The sequence below is a fragment of the Callithrix jacchus genome, chromosome 1 (genome assembly GCF_049354715.1).
Source record: "Callithrix jacchus isolate 240 chromosome 1, calJac240_pri, whole genome shotgun sequence".
In the NCBI taxonomy this organism is placed as follows: Eukaryota; Metazoa; Chordata; class Mammalia; order Primates; family Cebidae; genus Callithrix; species Callithrix jacchus.
The window spans coordinates 112,059,342-112,072,739 of NC_133502.1; the positions used below are offsets into that span (position 1 = coordinate 112,059,342).

A 13,398-nucleotide genomic window follows, 5' to 3' on the forward strand; every position below is an offset into this window, starting at 1 on the left:
AATTGAGAAGGATCAAATTCAGAAGGGCAAACAGGTCTCATCTCAGGCACAGGCATTTCTGGAACACAGATGAGGATGCTTTGGGGGACCATTCCCAGGCAAGAATTGTGGTGACTGATGAATGATATTGCTTTTGATGTGGGATGGGGAGAAGTCATGGGTCCTGGCCATATGGTTGCTAAATGTGGAATAGATGCTCTTTTTTAAAAAAAAAGTTTATGTATCAGTATTTCCATTTATCTTTGTCATATACATACACATTTTAATATTTATATAATTTAATACTCACATAATGCTGATATATCATTTTGTGTCCTACATGTTTCAGTTGCATTCAACGTTATTTTCTGATTTATCTAAGTCTTCATAGTTATGTTTACATTTTACGTAGCTAGTAAATAATGATAGCAGTGATGAAAAAAAGACTCATTTTTGTTTAGTGTGTTTTATGATTTTGTCAAGTCAAATACCAACGTGTTAGGTTTTTGTTTGTTTGTTTGTTTTGAGACAGAGCCTTGCTCTGTCACCCAGGCTGGAGTGCAGTGACAGGATCTCGGCTCACTGCAACCTCCACTTCCCAGGTTCAAACAATTCTCCTGTCTCAGCCACCTGAGGACCTGGGACTACAGGTGCATGCCACCATGCCTGGCTAATCTCTGTATTTTTAGTAGATATGGGGTTTCACCATATTGGTCAGGCTGGTCTCAAACTCCTGACCTCAGGTGATCCACCCGCCATGGCCTCCCAAAGTGCTCAGATTACAGGTGTGAGCCACCATAGCTGGCCCGTCTTAGGTTTTAATAGGCTTTTTAAGTTCCTCCCTATAAAGCTGCTCACCAGTTATTACTTCTTTAGCGAGAACAAATTTAACATTTTAGTTTATATCTCCTAAGAAGAAAAGGGTCAGGACATAAAAATACTGATTTGGGGAATGGAGAGATGGCTGCATTGGGCCATCTCTGAGGGGAATGCCTCTCCCACCAACACCACTGCCATATTTATCCCTTCCCATGAGCTGCTTCCCACTTCTGTGCCTTTGCTCGTGTTGGTTTTTCTTTCAGAACGTCCTCCCCGTTCCTTCTTACTTGTCCAAATCCCAACTTTTGGCATGGTCTACTTTAAGATACAGTAATGATGAACTTTTTTATCATAACACCAGGCTTCTGTTCTAAAACATTAGAAGTGTGTTTGGACTAGCTCATTTAATCCTCATGGTAATCTTCTGAGGTATTCACTCCCTGCTTCCCATTTTATAGATGAGGAAGCAAAACATGAGGAGGTTAACTAACTTGCCAAACGTCATATGGCTAATAATATAAAGACCAATAAATTGATTCAGCAATCCAGGTGTCCAAGTCCAGAATCCACATCCATACACTATACTCTGTTTTTTTAAAATTTATTTTGTTTTTTTAGAGACAGGGTCTTGCTGTATCACCCACGTTGGCATGCAGTGGTATGATCATGGCTCACTGTAGCCTCAGCTTTTCAGGCTCAAGCAATCTTCTCATCTCAGCCTCCTGAGTAGCTGGGACTACAGGTGCATGCCACCACACCTGGCTTTTTAATTTTTGTTTTAGAACTGGGGTCTCACTGTGTTGCTCAGGCTGACTTTAAACTCCTGGACTCAAGCAATCCTCCTGCTTTGGCCTCCCAAAGTGTTGGGATTCCAGGAGTGAGCCACTGTGCCCAGCCTACATACACTATACTCTCTTGCTTAATCTGTAAGACTCTCTCCCCTGACTCATACCTTTTTATTTTTCCTCTGCATTATACACACAGTCTATACCACTCTTAAGCACATGATTACAGCTTTATTTTCTGGCTGCTTCTATGTGTCAATATTTTATGTCCACCTGGTCAATATAATAAAGTAGGATATTAGTGTTAATACTAATATATGGTATTTGATGTTTGTCTTGTCTGTTTATCAATGCTTCTTATAGTTTGTTATATGATAAATTTAAAAGAAGGTGTCTGGTTTTGACCAAATTTGATTCAATACTAAAAAAGAATATAAAAATAAATTTTGTTTAATTTTAGTTGAGTCTATCAACTCAAAAAAGAATAACCTACAACAGTAACAAGTTTCAGAGCATTTTTTAAATTACTGATTTTATGAGTATAAAAACAAAAATAATTGAGAATCCATTGCCCAGAATTGCCATGGTTAAGACTTTAACATTGCTCAGGCCCAGACAGCTCAGGGCTTTGACGTTCCCACACCCATTCTCTACCCATCCCAGTTCTACCTCGCCTCCAAACCATTCATTGTGAAGAGAGCATACAGCTCTAGGCTGCCCAGGAGTCATCCCACACTCTCATATTGTGACTCAGCATCTTGGGAAATGGAGTTGTGGGATGTGGCCTGGGTGTGTCCCTTGCATGTACTTCTGACTTATTCAGATAAATATTTTCCCTTACCACTTAAGAAGTGAAGGGCTTGCTGGTTTTGCTTCACTAACCGGCAAGTGAAGCAAGACCTGGTTTATGAAAACGCGTAGCAGAGCTCAGTATTAGTGCTGTTTCACTATTTCCTGGATCGCTTGCCTTTGTGCACGTGATAGAACTGCACTTCTCTGTTGTTAATTTGTAGTTAAGTGTGGTCATGTAACTTGCTTTGGTCAATTAACTGGAAGCATAGGTGATACGTGTTATTTCTGGGTAGAAGATGTAAGAGTTGGCATGTGCTTTGCCAGGTTTTCTTTATCCATCTGGCATGGTAACCAGTCACATTCTAGGTATAAATTGCTACATCAGTCTCAGTCTCTTAGTAACTAAAATTATAACAGAGTTCCCTGCTGACCCACAATGTATGTGGAACATGAGCAAGAATAAGCTTTTTTTAAATATTGAGATATTGGAGTTGTTTGTTCCTATAGCATAACCTAGTTTAATACAACATGGATAAAACTGAAACCTATAATAAATAGACCCTACATTGCCATTGAAACTTCCATTTCTGAGGAATAATAATGTAGGGAAATACTTTCTATATAATAGAAAACAGAAAATTGCAAGATAAAAATATACATATGTATCATTCATGTTCTGTTAAAACATGTTATGTAGATTCACCATATTTCCTTCCTCTAGAAAAATAGAAGTGAAAACATGAAAATGCCTGGAATCATGTCTTCAAATTATGGAACCATGTACTGTTTTTTACTTTTACGTTTTCTGAATTTTTGTTGTACTTTACTACATTTTTTAGTGCCCTGGTGTATTGCTTTTAAGATGAAGAACAATACTTTCTGAAGCCATTTCAACCATCCCCACTCACCTGTCTAGATCCCAGTAGTCAAATATATTATATAGGATTCTTCATCAAGTCCTTCTCAACTTTAGGAAGGGCAGTGCTATACCTTCTTTAAAGGATACCTACAAATGTGTTAGTTGCCTTTCAAAGATTTCTAAGACAGCTAAATGTGATGGATATGCTCTAAGGATATAAAAGCTGAAGTGACTTGCATAAGGTCATCTTACAATTTACTGTTAGAACTGGAGCTAGAACTCAGACCCACTGAGTCCTTGTCTGTGACACACTGCCCTTTTCATTTGCAGAAGTTGTTCTTGTATCTAACTTTACTTGTTCTACTATTTGGGCTTATGCCATTCTCCCTCTTATGCAGACAAGCAGTCAAACAGTAAAACTTTAGGAGTGGATTCTGATACCATGGATATATATCATGTATCCTTAAAAAATAGTTATTACCATCATCAAGCCATGGTTAGAGTTTACAGACCATGTATACTATGTCATTTCATAGATTATGACATTGGGGGCTAAGAGAGATTAAGTGACTTTCTTGAGTGAAACAGTAGCAGACCAAAAAAAGTCTTATGATTCCAAGTATAGTGCTACTCATTCATTTATTCATTCATTTACTCACAAACATGTATTAAGTGTCTGCTATTTGCAAGACCTTGCCAGTTAGGCCATGTGGGAAATAGAAGGATGAATTTTTCAATCATCCAATATTCTTACAATTAAGTATTATAGATAAGGTACTCAAGAACCAGTTCGCATTCACATAATTTGGGTTAAAATGAAAAGAAACCAGCTTTCTATATACTTTTGGTCCAGTCTTTATGTTTCTTCCGTTTTGTTTTGTTTGTTTTCATGAGTATCCTGTCTTCCTTCTAAGAACTTCCACCTGAGAACTGACCACAGCATCAGTACTCCACAGGGGTGTATTTCCTTTCCCCTTTTCCATTTCAGTGGTTTCCTATTTCTTTTTCTTTTGCTATTATAAACTTTTTGCAAAGGAAATATTAGACAGAACTCCTACACATCAAGCAAATTAAAATAGTGTTGAAATTAGAGTGGAGGATATAATGATCCTACCATAGGTCCCTACAAAGGCCTCTAAGGCAGGGGTCCCAACCTCTGGGCTACAGACTGGTACCAGTCCCTGGCCTGTCAGGAACTGGGCCACAAAGCAGGAGGTGAGTGGCAGGTAAGCGGGCATTACCACCTGAGCTCTGCCTCCATTAGATTCTCATAGGACCGTGAACCCTATTGTGAACCTCACATACAAGGGATCTTATATGCATAATCTAATTTTTATTAGGTTATGAAAATCTAATGTCTGATGATCTGAGGTGGAACATTTTCATCCTGAAACCATACCCTACCTGCACTGCCACACCTGGTCCATGGAAAAATTGTCTTCCATGAAACTGGTCCCTGGTGCCCAAAAGGTTGGAGACCACTGCTCTAAGATGCCTTGTGCTTCTTGGAACATATTTGGAAAATCATGTAGCTCTCAAATTATCCCTATATCCTGAAGAACTACCTTACTTATCAATCCTCAGAAATGCCCACCCCATGTTAGGCAACTTCACAACTTTCTGCAGAGAGCACAGCCGTCTCAGGGAGGGAGGAGGGTGCTATAAGCAAGAGGAGTCACTAACAGCTTCATTCGCCTATGCCCATGAATTTTTAATGGTGTGAAAAGTCTGTGTATTTTTTATGGTTTTCTATGGCTCATATAAGAGGGACAAACAATACACAAAAATTCAGAAATGGGGACAAATATCATTTTAAGCTGGGGATAATCAGGGAAGAAGAAAGGTTTCATGGAGGAAGTGACTTTTGAACCAGGAAGATGTGGAAACAAGAGACTATTCTAGATAGAGGGGACACTGAGAGGAAGGGCAGAGGGGCAGGAAGGTGTGGGGCCTCTGCAGGAAAATTCATGTGACCCTGTTCAGAGAGAAAGCCAGGTGTGAGATAAAGGGGAAAGACTGTTAGGGGTCACATTGTAAACCATGAATTCCAAGCAAAGTTTAGATTTTACTTACTAGGCATGAGTCCTTCAGTTAGGTCCTAGCAGGAAATGGAGGGCATGCTTAGAATAGGTAACTGAGGAAGTTCAATGAAGAGATTATTTACAAAGGTATGTGCAGCATAAAGAGAAACCAGCAAGGGATGCTGAGCATGCCAGGATGCAAGAGCAGGCAGAGAAGGTGACTATCCTTAGGACTGAAGGAGAAAGAGGAGGGAGCAGTTCCCAGAACCCTAGTAAAAACTGGCAATGAGAAAGATCCACCTGGCAGAACCTATGCGTTTAACAGAGCAACAAAGTCAATGGACAACCTGTCTTGGAGGTTGCTGAGGAATAGATCCCCCAACCTCACTCTCAACTTACTGCAACCCTCTTTCTCCCCTAGACTGAGCCCAGTCAAAGCCAGAGGGAGGAGTCCAGTGATGCAATCTACACCGTCATCATCCTGGGGCATGGATAGAGCACAGCAGGGGGATAATGAGTCTGCAGAAACTAATAGAAATATTTGACACAATAGAGAACTATGAGAGGTTTTAAATGGGAGAGGCCCCTAAAATGTGCTCCAATATTACTGAGCTGTGTGGTCCATAGAATGGAAGAGGAACGGCTCTTGGAATAGGTCTGAGGAGAGAAGCTGGACTTGGACTAGGGTAATGGTAAAAACTGTGCAGAGGAAGGTTTTAAACCACACTGCCTCCAGCTCAATGAACTTTTTTTTTAAAGTAGTTTCTCACTTAAATTTTGGGGAGGTTATATATTTTCTAATCATAAAGAATGGTTTTTCTTATTTGTGGGCTTTTCTCCTCAGATCTGAACCTGTGGTCTTGGGAGCCAGGCTGACCTGATGGGACATCTAAAAAAGCTTCTGGACTCTAAACAAGAATTCGTTGGCCTGCAGAACTTGCCGTTTGTACTTTTCAAATGCCTTTGGATGACCCAGCACTTTAATCTGAAACCTGCAACAAGACTAGCCAGCATCTGGCTATGACACCTGCCTGCCCTTTCACTGATCTGAACTCACCTCTACAGCCTATGGCTCTGAGCAAGCACTACTGCACTTTACAAAATTACCCCACTGGATCCTGGAACCACAGAATTCCTTGAGGCTCCTTCTTGCTGCCAGACTGAAAGCAAAAGGAATTATTTCCCCTCAAGTTTCCTAAGTGATTTCCAAAAGCAGAAATATGTGGAAATTTCCAGTTACAGAAACAGATGGGTTGCCAATAGAGTTATTTTTATCTATAGCTTCTTCTGGGTATTAGAAGAGCCTATTGAGACTATGAGCTCATAGACAGGGTTTTGCACAAACTCAAATCATAATTGACATGTTTTATGGCTTACTGGAATCTTGACAGCACTGAAATTATTCTAATTAACAGAGTGCATTTAAATATACATTAAGTTCACAAATTGTGGAGTAAAGACATCAAACTTTTTTTGAGGTCTAAATCACAAAGCATTTGTTTTAACCTATAATGGCACCATGTTTAATGGTGTTTTTTTTAAACTATATATTTCCTTTAAAAATTCTTGTTTTTTAAACTTTTTTTCCGTAGGAATCAATTACATACAGTCAAACATATTTGATATGCTCATATGTTGTATCTGCAGCAATTTCAGATGAGTAGCTAAAGACAAAGCCCCAAACTAAGTCTCTTTTCTGGCCCTCTATATGACTTTAAACTTGACCTTTCAGTGCCTCGGTTTCCACATCTGTGATACAGCAATGCTAAGCAGTCCAGGTCTTTGATAATTGGCACTATGGAAATCCTGCAAGATCCCACTACATATGTGTGGAGCAGGAGGGTAATTCGGCTACAGTAACAGCTTAAATCTGCTACATTTGCTCTTTATTCTGGAGCCATGAAGCTCAGAGTATTAGCTGACCCTTGAACTATTCAAATGGGCACATTCGCTAGTATAACAGACTTAGGTAGATGGGCCTAAAGCAAGCTCCTTAACTGAGCAAAATTTGGGGCTTATGAAAATGAAAGGGTGTGAAATTGAGTAACAGACAAATCATACATCTCAGTTTCTCAATTCTCTATGTAAATCAGAGAATGCCGTTAAAGAATAAAACTCAATTGTTATTCTTCAACATTCTCCACATATTCTACTTTTGGCTAAGAGATTTGCTCAGGGTCTTGCAGGTTAGTAAGTTTAATATCCTATCATGCCACTTGGCTCCCGAAGGTTTGAAGGCCTTTAGGCAAACTTGGATGTACTTTTCAGCAGGGTTGTGTCCTAGGGATGCTTGATCTGGGGTTCCTAATGGAAGAGGAGCACTTCCCAACACTGCAGAGATCAGGGCAGGAGACAAGGCCTTCCCTGGAAGCAAGCCCACCTATGCTACTCCTACCCCACTCATGCCCCAGATATGTGACTGGCATGCTGAATGCTTGGGTGGTTTTGTTTAACTCTGTTAGGAACCCAGTGTCATAACAGCTTCTGTCAAAATATTTCCATCTTTGTTCCCAGATTGGGGCTATCTTTTAGAATACCAAATAGGGAGAGGGCAACCTAGCTGTAGTGTCCTAAAGTCTGGGTTCTGTCAGGGGAGAAAAACATAAGGCATTGGGTCTTAGCTTCAGAAATTTTCTGTACTACAGCATGTCATCTTAACACCTAACATTTATCAAGTACTTGGTATTGCCCTATATTGTTAAGCATTTTATACATACTATTGGAATGAATCATCTCCAGATCCTCTAAGAAAGACACTATTAATGACTTCATTTTACAGATAAGGAAAGTGAGGCACAGAGAGGTTAAGTAATTTGGTTAAGAGTGCTTGTTCAGTTTGAAAGGGATGGAATTAGAGCAACAAACCTATATTTTTTATTATACCACATAATGTGCCCTGATTTCCTATGATATGGGGTTTATGGTGGTATTATACTGGTTACATATACTGTGTGATCTCTTTGCTGGTCAATAATTAATTTCAGAAACAAAAGATGCTGACAAAGATGTGGAGAAATAGGAACACTTTTACACTGTTGGTGGGAGTGTAAATTAGTTCAACAATTGTGGAAGACAGTATGGTAATTCCTCAAGGATCTAGAATCAGAAATACCATTTGACCCAGCAATTGCATTACTGAGTATATATAATCAAAGGATTATAAATATTTCTACTATAAAGACACATGCACATGTATGTTTATTGCAGCACTATTTACAATAGCAAAGAGTTGGAACCAACCCAAATGCCCGTCAGTGATAGACTGGATAAAGAAAATGTGGCACATATAGACCATGGAATGCTATGCAGCCAAAAAAAGGATGAGTTCCTTTGCAGGGACATAGATGAAGCTGGAAACCATAATCCTCAGCATATTAACAGGAACAGAAAACCAAACACTGCATGTTCTCACTCATAAGTGGATGTTGAACAATGAGAACACATGGACCTGGGGGGGAACATCATGCACAGGGGCCTGTCAGCAGGGGTAGGGTGAAAGGGGAGGGAGAGCATCAAGACAAATACCTAGTGCATGCAGGGCTCAAAACCTAGATGATGGGTTGATAGGTGCAGCAAACCTCCATGGTACTTGTATGCCTATGTAACAAACCTGCACATTCACCACATGTATCCCAGAAATTAAAGTTAAAAAAAAAGAATTAATTTCACTCTTTCCCAGGGAAGTACTATTGTGGGTTCTGGCATCAGAGATTCAAACCCCAGCTCAATTAGGTATGAGTTATACAATTTTGAATACATTGGTTGACCTCTAAGCATCAGTTTATTTCAATATAGTGAGACCTGGCAGGGCAAGGTGACTCATGCCTATAATCCCAGCACTTTGGAAGGCTAAGTTGGGTGAATCACTTAAAGCCAGGAGTTTCAGACCAGCCTCGTCAAAATGGTAAAATCCCATCTCTACTAAAACTACAAAAAATAGCTGGGATGGCAGCATGCACCTGTAATCCCAGCCACTCAGGAGACTGAGGCAGGAGAATCGCTTGAACCTAGGAGGTGGAAATTGCAGTGAGCTGAGATCACACCACTGTACTCCAGCCTGGGTGACAGAGGAAGACTCCGTCTCAAAACAAACAAACAAGCAAAAAACCCATATATATATACACACTATATATATATATGTGTGTGTCTTGTGTGTGTGTGTGTATATATATAAAACCATATGGTTCCCATATATATAAGTGTGGTGGCACATGCCTGTAATCCCAGCTACTCTGGAGGCTAAGGCAGAGGTCACAGTGAGCTGAGATCATGCCGCTGCACTCCAGCCTGGACAACGATGCAAGATTCCATCTCAAGAAAAAAAATAATAAAGGTACTTAACACTTTAAATGTTTTAAATTTAGCATGTATGGCACAAGGTAAAATGCCTGATAAATATCAAGTATCATTAGCAATTTCCCTATGTACCATCCATAGCCCTGGGACATTATCAAGATAATCTATCTGCAGATTTCTCCTAAGGGAGCAGTAAGCTTTACTGTCCAAGAAATTTCTAGCCTAAGTATACCAGATAGGTTTGTGTCCCAGGGTTCTCCCATCCATGCTACATTCTCCAGCAAAGTCAAAATGCTCACTGGTGCTGAGATTTGCCTTATACTCTTCCCTCCACCCAGAATGCCTTCTTTCTGGGACCTCAATTCTCCCTGGCAAAATCCTATCCATCCTTTAGACACCAGCTCTGCCAGAGAATAATTTCTGATTTTCTCTGATTAAATATGAACTCTTTGCTTTGGGAGCAACAATGCTTTCTTTATCCCTTTGTAAAGCAGTTATCTTTCCCAGTTTTTTTTTATCATGAGGATTTGAGCACATGTTTTATCATCCCCTTGGACTCCCAGAGAGCAGGGAAAGAGTGAGATTTTTGCCATGTACCTGGTACGGGATACATACCTCATGCATGATCACCTCTGATACTCATTATATATTGGGAAAATGGCTACTAATAACACTTTTACTTTTTATCACTTGATATAATGGGCTAAAACATATATAATGACAATCCTTAAAAGACTTAGATGAATTCTAATCTGTTAAAAAAAATAAGTACCTTTTACAAAGGGAGCAAAAATAGCATTCAGGAGAATTTGAGGAATTGAGAAAGAACATACAAACAAAAATCACCTATGATGTCATCATCCAAGCACAAACACTTTCATCTTTGTTGTTTGTTTTTGCTCTTCGTCCATTTACATATTTAAGTTTGGCTATAGTTCCAACATGTTAAAAAATTTTGTGCCAGGTGCAGTGGTTCATGCCTGTAATCCCAGCACTTTGGGAGGCCAAGGCAGGTGGAACACCTGAGGTCAGGAGTTAGAGACCAGTCTGACCAACATGGAGAAACCCTGTCTCTACTAAAAATACAAAATTAGCTGGGAGTGGTGGTGTATGCCTGTAATTCCAGCTACTCGGGAGGCTGAGGCAGGAGAATCACTTGAACCTGGGAGGCAGAGTTTGCAGTGAGCCGATATCATGTCATTGCACTCCAGCTGGGCAACAAGAGTGAAACTCCATCTCAAAACAAAACAAAAAAAATTATCATCTACAATAAGCTCACACTTAGATGCTGACAAGTGTTCCTATATATCATTTTTAATGGCTGCATAATATTCTACTGAGTGGCTGTGACAAAATTGAATTAACTGTTCCCCTATTAATGGAAGATTACAATTGCTTCTGGGTTTTGCTTTTTTTTTTTTTTTTTGCCACTTCAGTTACAAGCTTTTGTGCTGGATATCCTCTATTTGACCCTCCAGATCCACTCTCCAGCCTTCTCCTCCCTGTCCTCCCTGCTTTAGGTCCTATGAAGTTGACTTGTATGGACTGTATCAATGGGCTCCCTTGTCCTCTGGCTTTTGATTGTGTTCAGCCAATGGGGACACTGGCAGGAGATCAGAGGATGGGAGAATGGCAATGCTCAGGTATTTATTTTCCAGGCTCTCCCTCTCCTGCAGGATCTCCCTCTCCAGCAGGGTCACTGCTGGCTGGATAATTCTCTCAACTAAAGGTCACAGCTGTTGTTGAATGACCCTTTACACATGGCTCCATCTGCCTCTGGGTTCCAGTAACTGCTCTCTCCCATCCCCTTTTCACATCTGAGTGCCTACGTGCACACATACATGTGCAGGAACACACACATGCACACACACACACACACACACACAACTGTTCCGGTGATCCCTTGGGTACTGCACTAGTCCTTAGAGTACCCTATACCTGGCCCACATGTCTGCAAAGAGTCTCTTTAATTAAATAGTCCTCAGATTATGCAGTTCAACGTCCTAACTGATATATCATGCTATTTCAGATAACACATATCTTTTTACATCTCATTTCAATAGGATGGGTACCTGAGAAGGGAATTGTGTAGTCAAAGAATGTGAACATTTCAGGCTCTTGAGTCATATTGTCAATTTACTTTTGAAAAGGATCTGTTTGCATTGCCACCAGTGTGTCCTTCCAGCATCGGATATTTTTAAATATAATTTGCTAAGTCAATAGGTTAAAAAATGGTACTTTATGGTAATTTAAGTTTTCATGTCTTAGATTATTACCCTCAAGTTTGCTTCTAAATTCTAGTTCTTGCTGTGCACATTGTTATTTTGGAGTTTGTCCATGTTTAAATCATTCCTCCCTTCCCCACTCATTCTCTAGCTGTATGATCTATTTCCTTAATAATTCCATTTTTTAGAAGATCAATTTTTTTAAAGCCTCAATGTCTTCATCTGTTTACAGACATCCTAAAAACAACACCTCTCTCACAGAATTATTGCGAGAATTAAATGAAAATAAGCATGTAGCATAAAAGAAGCATCCAAGAAATGTGAATTCTTTCCTCCTTAATAATTATGTATGGAATTCGATTAACAAATTATGTCTATTTTTTGAAAAATATAGTGTCAATTTTCTTTCAAGTTTATATTAAAACTTACCTTATAAAATAATATAGATGAGCAGAACAATTCAATATTATCCAGATTTGTCTTTATATATTATGTGACTTTAGAAGATTCATAACCTTTTTAAGCCAAAATCTTCAAAAGCTGTATTTATTTTATTTTATTTGAAACAGGGTCTCACTCTGTCTCCCAGGCTGGAGTGCAGTGGTGCAATCATAGCTCACTGCAGCCTTGACCTCCCAGGCTCACGTGATTCTCCCACCTCAGCTTCCTGAGTAGCTGGGATTACAGGCACATACCACCATACCCAGCTAATTAAAAATTCTATTTAACAATTATTAGTTACAAAACAGTTAAGTAAAATATACTCCAATTCATTTCAGTTTTATTACTGAGGAAGAAGGTGCAATTCTCGAATGTGTTATTTCAGGTCTGGTTACACAGATCAAGTAATGCTTTGGTAGGCTACAGATCTATTTAATTCTTAGAGTCAACCACCACCAAAGATTATTCCTGCGGGTAAAAAAATCTGATTGCTACTCTGGGATCTCATCATCTGCATTGAAATCAGGCAGCTTTTCCCACCTCACCTTTGGCTTATAGAAAACAGCCACCTGAACATGTTTAAGGTTGCTGGGGCTTCTCTTACTAAAGCTCAATGCTTTAGAGAAGAAACTATTCCTTAAGCCCTTTCAGGACCAAGTGTGGTGAGGGAAGATGTGCAGTTACACATAATAAATTACTCCCTTATTTCTATCTTCCTAAGTCATTAGAATCCTTCCTGTACATTATTCCAGAGAAATTCTGGCGACTCAACATCATTGAAAGTAACCTACCAGTGAGTCCAAATTTCAGCCAGTCAACTAAGGAAATAGTGCCACTCACAGCTGCTCTAGCTAATATATTTGTTTCAGCTAGCTTTTGTTGTATAACAAACTATCCAAAACTTAGTGATTTAAAACAGCTGTTTAGGTTTTTATGATCTTGTAGGATAGCAATTTGGGCTGGGTTCGGTGAAGGCAACTCATTTGTGCTCTATGTGGTGTCAGTTCAGGTCAGTTTTTGCATTTGCAGTCAGTTAGCAGTTTGGCTGCCAGATGGCTGGTCTCAGATGGCTTCATTCATATCTTTATATTGGTGCTGACTATTGCTAAAACTATATATCTTCAGTAGGTTAGTCCAGGCTTCTTCAACATAGAGGCTAATCCAAAAACAGCAAAAAAGAG

General features: G+C 39.6%; 2 protein-coding genes across 3 annotated transcripts in view; one reads left to right on the forward strand and one right to left on the reverse strand.

The window, feature by feature from the left end:
• Positions 1–8,877, forward strand: part of PDCD1LG2 (programmed cell death 1 ligand 2) — a 59,071-nt gene extending 50,194 nt beyond the window's left edge. For both annotated transcript variants that reach the window (XM_035305223.3, XM_035305218.3), the window contains exon 7: positions 6,100–8,877. The gene's annotated coding sequence lies outside the window, so the exon portion shown is untranslated. The remainder of the gene's footprint in view (positions 1–6,099) is intronic.
• The window catches only part of PLGRKT (plasminogen receptor with a C-terminal lysine), a 281,104-nt gene that overhangs the window by 203,602 nt on the left and 64,104 nt on the right, over positions 1–13,398 (reverse strand). The gene's annotated exons all lie outside the window — the stretch shown is intronic.